Source organism: Octodon degus, unplaced genomic scaffold (genome assembly GCF_000260255.1).
Source record: "Octodon degus isolate 3935 unplaced genomic scaffold, OctDeg1.0 scaffold00014, whole genome shotgun sequence".
Lineage (NCBI taxonomy): Eukaryota > Metazoa > Chordata > Mammalia > Rodentia > Octodontidae > Octodon > Octodon degus.
The window spans coordinates 6339445-6350465 of record NW_004524590.1 but is presented as its reverse complement, the minus strand read 5'-3'; the positions used below and the strand labels follow the sequence as shown (position 1 = coordinate 6350465).

Here is an 11021-nt window from a genome sequence, read left to right as displayed (position 1 = left end):
CAGCAACAATAATACGTATTGCCCTCATGTGAAATGTGCTTGTTATCGTCCATTGAATTGTATAAAGCCCTGGAGCAGTGAAAACAAGCACAATAAGTGGAAACAGAATTGTGCAGCCGTTTTAGACAACCGTTGCTACCGCAGAATACCCAGTATTCTGTTAGCCTCAGTCTATGTGGTCTCTTAAGTGTAGATTAAGACAGTGCAATCTTAGGTGAAAGTCAGTTCAGCAAGCTCCTCCTATAAATGCCCAATGACGATAGTTTGCCCTTTAACACCAGCTGTCTGAAATAGTACTAGAAATGAACTCAGTGGAAAGACCTTCTCATAAATAATTTTTAGAAAACGGATTTAGGAGACTCAAATACAGGCTGACTCTGAATAAAACTCTCCTCTAAGTATGGAACTAAGAATTTTGTCATGTAGATATGGTTGCTTAATGAAGGAAACCCATCTCCTATCAGTCAGAGAGTCACTCAGGACATATGCAGATATAAACAGGGCTTTAGCCCTCATGCTTTCACAAGACATCTCTTACGAGCCAAGCTTTAGTGGTACCCACTACAGTAAAGACCAAGTTGAACAGTCAAATAAGAGGCAAATTGTCTGAAGTCATTCTTTTGAACCATTGGGAACGCCTGATGACCCAAAACATCTATAAAACAAGATGATAGTTTCCAAAGAAAACAGGAGTCAAATAGTGCATTACAAAATCTAACTACAAATCTATGTATTTTGTATACAGGTGTCTATACATGTGCATGAGTGTGTCAATTTTTTAATAAAACCTCACTATTTAATGACCCAAAGAATATAATCAGCAACTGTGGGGTATGTTAATTTTACAAAATGTGAATTAGCATTCATTGAAATCAAAACCTTTCTGCTACATGTGCCTTTGGACTGAAAGAAAGCTTCTTAGGACTGCCTCACTTGAAATAATTTTACCACAATTGATCTTGCTCAGGTACCCACAGGGTGTAATACTGGGGGACAAAAAAGCTTATGCAACACACACTGTTTCATTGTGTTGGGGTACATACCACACCTGCTAACGGATTTGTAATTACTTTTGTGTATCTGTATTTTCAAATCTATAGAAAGTAAAAAGAGGTGTTATAAAATATAATTACAGTAATCTTGCATTTTGTGTTTTCCCATTTTTGTACTTTAATCGGCCTTTTTTCACTATCAAGACTCATTTCCTTTTGACTTGACAGACTGGCTTTAGATTTTGCAGACACAGAACAAAAATCTATAGTTCGCAGTCTGACAATTTCTTACTTTCTGTCTCAGTTTTGAAGGACAACGCTTTGTTGGACATAGATTTGATCCTTGTTTTTTGATTCAGCTGGTCTGGGTATCAAACCCGGGGCCTACTGCATACTAATCAAGTGATGGACCACCAAGCGATGTCCTTAGGCCTGGGTATAGAACTCTTGCTGATTTTTTTTTACATTTTCAATCTATTACTCTCTGCTCTTTGGCCTCCAACATTTTTTGCGGAGAAATCTCATAATCTTTTTAAGGGTCTCATTTTCACAACGAGTTACTTCTCTCTTGGTGTACCCATGATTCAGTGATTCACTTTATCTATTTATTATAATTAACCTCAGAGTAGGTATCTTTGTGCTGCTCTTCCTGGATTGCACAAATGTTACACTTGTAGACTCATGTTGCTCATCAAACTTGGGATGTGTCTGATGATTGTTTCTTCAGATCCTCTCTGCTTCCCTCTCTGTCTTGCCTCCACTAGGACTTCTGTGTTGTACATGGTAGTCCACAGTATCTATCCACGCAGAGGTGATGTTCACATTTCTCCATTCTTTTTGCTCTTATTCTTGGCATTTTCATGGTTTTGACTTCAAGATGATTATTTGGTCTACACAATTGTGTGCTTCATCCTTGCCAGTTACTTCTTCAATTCAGTTGCAATTTTATTCTAGAATTTCTGAAGGATCCCAATTATCATTTGTTATGATTTGTGTTTAGTTGTCTCCCCCAAACCTCATGCAGTCATGGGTCCACTTCTGGAGTTTGATTAATTATTGTGGGTGTGGGTTCTGCATCCACCCTGTGGCAGGTAATTTGCATGACAATGTAAGGAGGAGAGAGGCTAGCTAGCTGCCTGAGCTGCCGCTACTACCTTTGCTCTCTGTTCTTTGCCACCCCCAAGGAAGGTTGTTCTCTGGGCTGTGTCACTCTTCCTTGGAGCCAGCTTAGTGTGGACTGAAACTTCCAGTAACTATGAGCTAAATAAACCTTTCCTTCCTTCCTTTTGAGTGTTGACTATTTGTCCCAGCAATAAGAGAAGAGTAACCAAGACAAAATTCCTATTTCTTAGTGAAAATTATCATTTTTAAAATGTTTTCTTAATTTTCTTTAATTCTTTGTTCATGTTTATTCTTTAGTTTTTTCATCATATATAGGACAGATTCTATAAAGATTTTATTTAGCAGGTTTGATAGAGATGTAGATATAGATACATAGATATAGATAGATAAATAGATAGATAGACTTTATTAGGAATGGTTGGTGACCATGTAATTTGTTTGAGTAGACAATATTTTGCTATTTTTTGATATGACTTGTGCTTATTTTATAGTGGGTTCCATTTAATTCTAATATTTCTTTTGGTTTTTGAGAAAAATCCAGTTTTTAGGAAAATAGCTCCTTGTCTCAATGTTGTACTCAGGATTTATAAGAATTGATCCAATGCAAGACACATAGTTTATAGGATTATTTTTATGATATCCACCCATAGAGTCAAATGCAGAAGTGTGCAGGAGAACTTTCCACACACAAAAGACCCAAAAAATCCAGCTGCGAGCCTGGACCCCATGGCCATGCCTTGCAGGAGTCCAGCTGGCGGCCTACAGCCCAGAACATTAATTCATGCAAGTCTGTATCAAGGCTCTGCGCTGGAAAGGCCCAAAGGTCAGTAGTGGAAGCTAGAAAGTCTGCACTAGCAGAATGGAGGATCTGTGTCACAAGACTGAAGGAGTTGCACCAGAACCAGGAATGAGATGTAAGGTAAGGACCGGAGCTCCCTCAGAGAGAAATGTACCCATCCTCAGTGAAGGGTAGCACATGGGCTCCTCTGCCAATGAGAACAGCCAAATTAAAATCTAGAAGTCTACCGTGACAAGATTCTCCAGGAGAATCCATAGCACAGCATCTTCCCCTCCAGTCCTCTTTCTATGCTGTTAGCAGCAATCCTCAGCTGGCCTCCCTCGCCCCGAAGCACTCCGACTCAGTTCATCTGGGTGTTACGAGTTGGCAGTCATTAATTGCAGCACGCAGTCTCTGTCTATGGGCTTTGTTCCAGGATAGGCAATGACTAGCTGGGAATGCTGAGGCCTGCGATCAGGCCAAAGTAAAACCAAAATCATTTTCAGTCTTTCCTAAGCACATGCATTGGTTAAGCATATAATTTCGGATTTTATTTTCAATCCCCTTTACACAGGGCAGCTTTTAAAGGTACTATTTTCCAGAGGATTTTCTGTGGATATGTCTACTGTACTGCTTGCCCCTGGTGTCTGTTGATGCCTGGCTACCCTGCAGCTTTCACAGGCATCACTGTTTCCTCGTCTGGATCTGTTGAGTGTGACAGTGGTCCATCTTTCAGTCAATCACAGACAGGTTAAAACACTGCAAATTGCACCAGGTCTACCCCTTGAGGTTAGAGACCTGGGGAGAGAGCTAGAAGTGGGCTACTGCATCCTCCTGACCAGGACTCAACCACAACCAGCAGCCAGTGTTTATGTCATTCAATTTCCTACAATTCTTATGACAGCTTTTACTTAATTAGCTTTTGTTCGAATGCTGTACAATTTTGACTATCTTCCAGAGCCCCCAGAAGGTTCATGCATATTGGTTTGAGTCATTTGGTTTACACCCTTTTAGGAAAAAAAACAAAAATTACCTTGAGCCTTTTTATTATACCTTTTGTGCTTTGGTGACATACCTTCTTCATAACAGTGCCTCCTTGAAAATAAGATCATGTTATAAAATAATTGTCCTTGAATACTAGAGATCAAAACTGCCAGTCCCAGGCAGCTGGTCCTTCCCTTGCCTGCCATCAGTATGATTTTGCCTGGTGGCTACTCTATAAGGCAGATAGGGTGAGGATAGTTTCGGGCCACCATTTCTGGGCTCTCATTTTCAAGGCTTATTATTTTCCACCTAAGTCTTATTTTTTAGGAAACAGGGAATTACAAGCAATGATTTCCCAATAAAGCACAGTGCTCCTAGTGTTTGTGCACACAGAATGAGTGTGTGTGTGTGTGCATGTGTGCGCGTGCACCCACACACACCTGTGCATGCAGCACACATGTGTCTATTCCTATTAGTAGTATAGATTGAGTTTCCACAAATAACACCTGGGAATGTGGAATACCATGACTCAATTCAACATTTATTAAACGCTAGATGAATGACCAGGCATGGTGCTAAGGATTAAGCATTCAAAGGTAAATAAAATAAAATTAGCATCTAAAGACATTTATAGTTTAATGGCAGCTCAGTGCAATTTTAAAAGTGCCTGGAGAGAAAATGTCAGCCCACTCAGGGGGCCTCCCCTTCTTTTTCCTCCTTTTTAGTACAGTTTTTACAGCTCTCACTCTACCTTGGTGCTTTATGTCCACATCTCTCAGGCTGGCCACGGCATCCATAGCCCTGTGGAGATCTGTAAAGGGGCTAGAAGGGCTGCCGCTGACCTGCATATGTCGGCTGGTCTGCTCACCTGGACTGCGTCCTTGGTGAATGCTGTCAGCAGTTCCTCTTCTGGGCCACGTAGTGCAGTGGAAGCGTCATTTTCAGCACGTCTACTTCACGTAGCACAGCGGTCGCGCACGGCTAGCGGCTTGCTCTGGCAGGTCACCTGTGTTTTCTCAAAGCATGCAAGCTGCTGACATCAGCCAATTTATCGCTGTCTGATGACGTGCTTCTGGGGCTTTCCTGTGCACCTTCTGAAAAATCCAACTCAGAAAGGAGGTGCTGGCTCTGCTGGCTATTTGGGTACCTGCTGTGGCCCCAACTGTGCGCTATCAGCCCCCTCCTCCCACAGCCAGAGAAGCCCCTTGGGCACTATTTCGCCCACCTCCTGTTTTCCAGCTCCTGCAGCTCCATGCCTCATGACTTATAGCTCATACACGCTCTGTGCCAGGTCAAGGTAGGTGGCCCTTACAGTCTTCCCCGTTTGGCCAACGGTTCCTTGTTCCTCTATGTCCACTTTTGGACACATAGCTAGCCTAGCATGAAAAACCAGGTGACTTGCTTTTTTTTTTTGTTTGTTTTTTTTTGTTTTTTTTGTCGGAGCCAGGGATTGAACTCAGGCCCTTACGCTTGCCAGAGAAGCACTTATTCCACTGAGCCATCTCCCTAGCTTCCTATTTTTTTCTTTTTGTTTCTCTCCCCCCCCCCTCTTTATTTGAGCAAAGAGTCTACAGGGTGTTCAGGGTCTCACTACTAGATCAGACTCACAGTGATCCGCCTATTTAGAGCCTCCCAAGAGCTGGGATTACAGACGTGTGCCACCATGCCGGGTCTCAATTGCAGTCTCCGTGCACCCCGGTGGCGGAGCCAGCACAGCAGACCCGGGGATGGAACCCCCAGCCCCTGCTCCTGCTTGCAGGTACTTTAATCCGCTGAGCTATTTGGCCAGTCCTTGGAGACACTTCTGAGGGAGGCAATGCTTCCCATGCCTCACCCTTGAGCTCTGCAGCAGCCATCCATCGCTCGAGGTCCTCCTCCATCTGCTGCAGCTGCCTGACAAGGCCATCTACCTTTTGATTTACACAGCAGAAAAGTGAAAAACAGTCAAGCCAACCATCCCGTCTCTTAGTGGTGGGGGGGGCGGGGGGCGGGGGGGGGAGAGGAATTTTTCTGTCTGTTTCTTTCAAGCCTTTGAAGACGTCCCCAGCCTCCTAACGGACTCTTCCCCAGTCCTCCAGGGCCTTCTAAGCTGCCCGGAAGGTGGATACAGGTAGCCATAGCAAGGCTGCAGTTGCTCATCAACCACTCCCCAGGACTCCCTTACCTTCAGGTGCTGCTTCCACGGCTTCCACGGGACCACTCACCTCGGAGCCCTGCCAACTACACCAGTCGTTGGCCCACTCGGAGGGTCCCGGGTAGATTTTCATGAACAAGGTCCCCGCATTAAATAACACATGTGCAAGACATCAGCAACAACAGCAGGCAGCATGGAGCAGAGCAGAGAGCCATAGTGAGAGTTATCCGTGCCTTCACTGTATAATGCTTATGCAGGTTACCTCATATTTATAGTCTTAGAGAGTGCTGTAACTAGTGCATGTGTGTTTGCCTGCCCAAAATCATGGTTGTATGACTCTATCTCATTATACACCTGCTCTAGATAAATGGGGTCATGTCAGCAGGTGTCCTTAGACACCCCTGAGCTTTGAAGCAGTCTAAGTGGTTCCCCACCAAAAATATACAGATATAGGAGTAAGGGATAAGAAAAGAGTCACTAATAGGCTCCCTACATATGTCTATATACTTGGAGATGAAAGAAACATTACCAGAGAAGATGATGTTTGAGCCAGTCTGGCGCCAATCTGAAACATAAATAATAGTTTTTCTTTTTTGTTTGGGGTTGAGACAGATCATAACTACAAGATCACAGATAAGAAAATACCACATACATTTGTGTGAAAGCCTTGTTGAATTTGAAGGGATTCACTTAACTATCAATGGTTATGGAGTCACTACTCTGTTTCAGGCATTGCCCTAAATTGTAAGGATGAAGTAGCAGAAAACCAAAAGTCCCCATCCTTATAAAAGCCAAAGTCTGTTTCAATAGGACATAAAAATTAATCATGATTCCCCTTTGATCATCAAGAAGGGTTTTGCCAAGGAAGCCACATTGAATGTCTTGAGAAAAACGAGAACAGCAGGTGAATATTGAGGGGAAGATTATTTGTGACTGAGGATAGCCTAAAGATGACAATTTTGTAAATGGAGAACATTTGGATAATCAAAGGCACAGCAAGCTTTCCAATCACTATGATTCCAAGCAATATTTCCAATTGTAGAAAGTGGAAGGAAAAGAGTCGCTGAGATGAGTAGATCAGGCAACACTTGGTTGGCTGTCGTAAGGTTTTACATTATATGTCTGAAGGTAAGTTATAGCCCCGGTGAGATAGCTCAGTGAACTGAGTGCCTGCTTAGGCAAGTGCAGGGATGGGGGTTCAATCCCCAGTACCACATGCACACGGGCCCTACCCCCAGGGCAGCTGAGCTAGCCACCCAGACTGGGCCTGGTGGTGCAAGCCTCTAATCTCAGTGCAGGGAAGGCTGGAAACAGGAGGATCACTATGAGTCCAAGCTGCATAGTGAGACCCAGTACCAATCATAAATTAAAAAATAAAAATTAAGTTATAAAAGTTTCATCAGACTGAAGAATACAATAGAGAACTGACAAGGAGTAGAAACAAATAAGGGCCACATGTCAAATTGTGAGCTCCCAGAATTAGGTTTGCATCTTACATGGGAAACTCTTCAAGGTATTTTATGTAGAATTAGGAGAGTTAAAATGCTGACAAGAGAAGGATACCCACACCCACATACGCTTACATACATGCACATGGGTCTAGCGTATCACATTTGCCTGAAAGTTAGACCTAACAGGAAAATAAACCCTATTATGATTTTTCAGGATGCTTATAATATAAGCCCTATCCCCAAATGAAACCCAAGTTATGATCCTCAAACAACCAAGCACACTTAGCATGTATATTGTAAAGTAAACATATGTATTGAATTATAAAATAATAATATTGATACATGATTCAATATAAATAATATTATTTACATTATCCATTTAATTGAATGTAACTAATTAATTTTGTGTAATTACCTAAGGAGGTAACTTGGATAAAAGGTAACTACATTTATAAACACAAGACCCACTTCCAACGACCATTCTAAGAACAGACACAATGTGTGAAGGATATGTTCACTGGATAAGAATGCATGAGGCTAGGTCTGACATAAATCTTCTTGATTCAGTAAGTTGGCTATTTTAGTGGATTACTAAGTGAAACTGTGGGAAATGCAAAAATGTTTTCTGAATTTTGGTGCCTAAAATTTTTCATTACTTTTATGTATACCATTGTCTTGGTTACTTTTCTCTTATTGCTGTGACAAAATATTTTATACTCAAAATGAAGGAAGGAAAGGTTTATTTAGCTCACAGTTAGTGGAGGTTTCCGTCCATACTCAGCTGGCTCCAAGGGAGAGCGGCTCATGGCAGAGGGCAGCAGGATATGGTGGCAAAAAATAGCAGAACAGCCAAAACAAAACGGTAGGAGCAGCGGCAGTGACCACAGAGAACAAGTCTGTCTCCTCTCTGTTGTATTCAGGCTCTGTGCCCAGTTCGGGTGTAACACTCACACCTGTAATCCCAGCAATGGGTCATGAATTAATCTCAAAATCTGAAAGTCCACCCCATAACTGTGTGAGGCTTTGGGGGGACAACTAGACATAAAGCATAACAACGATCATTAATTATCACCATTTTTGCTGCCACTCCTGTCAGCAAAGTCTTAGTCTCCTGTCTAATAAGTCTTCAACTAATATTTGATTTAGTGAAAGTCTATGAAGTCTATCCTGCAACAGGTCTGATGTGGATTGAAAAATTAATGGGATAAAATCACTAGCAGCCGTATAGTAATGCACTGTCACCTGGCTATGTGCACAGGAAGTGCTCATTTAGGAGGACTCTACTGTGGAACATGAGATATTGGGGTGGATGATTCTTCAGGAAGTGGAGTAGCAAGAAATCTATGCTGGAATTTGATTAGCAGATTTACAGTGTTTCAGAAGATAACTGCCTGTTTTAGAAAATGAGATTTTATACATAAATAAATATAGATTCTATGCATAAATCAATTAGTAAATACAGATTATTGCATATGTAAAAATAAAACAAGCTCTAAAAATAATCCTTAGTACATTTGTTTGAGCAAAAATTCATATAAGTTCTTGTCTTGTCTGAGGGAACAACTATGTATACAGTCTGACAAACAAATGGAGAACACATCAGCATTAACTATACTAATGAACGTCTGAAAGCTAATGCGCATGACTTTGAGCACCTTTGTAGAGCCTAAAGGTAATGTGGATAATCTCATGACATCTTGATAAATTGATACAAATTTTTCTTTTTCTAATGTATATATCTTTTTGCAGCCATAAAATAGGTCTTGAGAAAAGAGCTTTTGCTTCCCCATATATCTGAAGGCTCTAAAACTCTCTATTATGAAGCCTTAACTAACTGTAGGGTATACAATTAAAATTTAGCTTCAGAGCAGGTCTCCAACTGCACCACTTAGTTACAGGGCTGCCCATGACAATCTTGGGTGGAGAAGTCCCCAGCCCAGTACTTGTTTTCCTGTGAATCCAAGTGAGAAATGCCAACCACTTGAGAAATTAAGCAATGTGTATTTTTAATAGACATAGGAAACACATGGTCGGGATACCTGCCAAGGATAGGTAGATGCTAAAACAAGTGAGCATTTTCTTATTAGAAGGCACCAATATTGGGTTTTTATAAATATAAATAAGTCTTTCTTTCTGGAGCTAGTAGAAATTAGGGTATGTGAATATTTCCAGAGCTGTGGCTTTGATGGCTGTGCCATGGGTCTGATGTGGATTGGACTATATGGGGTGGGGTAGCATATTTGGGTGACAAGGTAAGTATAGACAAGACCTGTGCTTGCAATAAAGAGTATAAAAGGAAAGTGATACACTCCTTAGACTACTAGGTAGGAGAAAGAGAAGATGCCTGCTAATGGAAAGCAATGAGTAACTCATGCTGGGCCTTGGAATACTGGCCAAAAGCTTGCCTTCATGGTGCATGGGGAAAAAGTTTGAAGTATGAGACATTCTGAGTCAAAGAAAGTTATTTAGGTCTCTGTATTTAACATCTTACTAAAGACACTTGTCATAACTTTGGATATATTAATAGCTACTGCAGCAGACAGCATCCCCCCGCTAATAGATCCATCATTTTGTTTCCTTTGCAGCATTCATTAGCACCTCTTGAGAGTGATGTCTGCCATGCACAGCTTGGGAAACCCTAGATGGGTGGTTCTCTAGAAATAAAGGACAAGATTTTATCCCCTTTAAGATGAGTTTTCCTCTTCAATATGAGTATTTCCTCAGAACAGGCTCTTCCCAGGACTATTTACCACTAACTTTTTACTTAAGTTTTCTCCTAAATATTGGTATTTACTACCTGAAACACACAGATGTCTAGCACTTAAGGGGGAAGAGCTGAAAGGGCAGTCCATTTATGGCCTCTTCCTCTGCTGTAGTGGTTGATTGTGTCAACTTGAGAAGCTAAGAGCGTAGCTAAATTGGCTCAGCAGTGGAACTGTGCAGACGCCCTCTGTACACTTCCTCGCCTGACTCTGGCTGACCGTCATAAGCCAATCTTGGAATTTCTTATATACTTGTACATCTTGTATCATATCTTTTCCTTTAGTAAAACCCTGACTGATACATCTGATGTTTCCTGCTTTCTGCCTCCTAGAGCTGTAAGTTGACAAGTTTGGGCTCACCATGATGTTCTGCCCCATCTGAGGCTCTAAACACCCAAATGATCTGGCCTGAAACTAAAACTTTTGTAATCACAAGGCAAAATAAGTTTCTGTCATTCATGAGGCAGAGCCCAGGTGACCAAATCACCTCTTAGTGGTTCCAACTCTTAAGTCTGTTACAATAGGAATTCAAGGTCTACATGAATTTAAGAAGTGATATTCAAACCATAGGGGAAATCTAAGTAACATGTTAAATTACATAGTAAATACAGAGTGTGGCTTTGAATCCAATAAGCCAGGTATTTTGTAGAACAAAGTCTTTGAAAGACTTGCACAACCAAGGCAGACATCTAGTCTACGCTGCCATGTGAAATTGAGGCCAAAAACATGGTTCATTGACTTAAGGCAGTATGAAGTCAGGACAGGAATTTTTTCCTTTCTCTCTCTCTCTCTCTCTCT

The 11021-nt window shown here is 41.6% G+C and overlaps 1 pseudogene; it reads left to right on the top strand.

Annotated features, from left to right (window-relative positions):
- The first annotated feature begins 2973 nt into the window (after positions 1–2973).
- LOC101582646 overlaps positions 2974–11021 on the top strand; it is a 75826-nt pseudogene continuing 67778 nt past the window's right edge.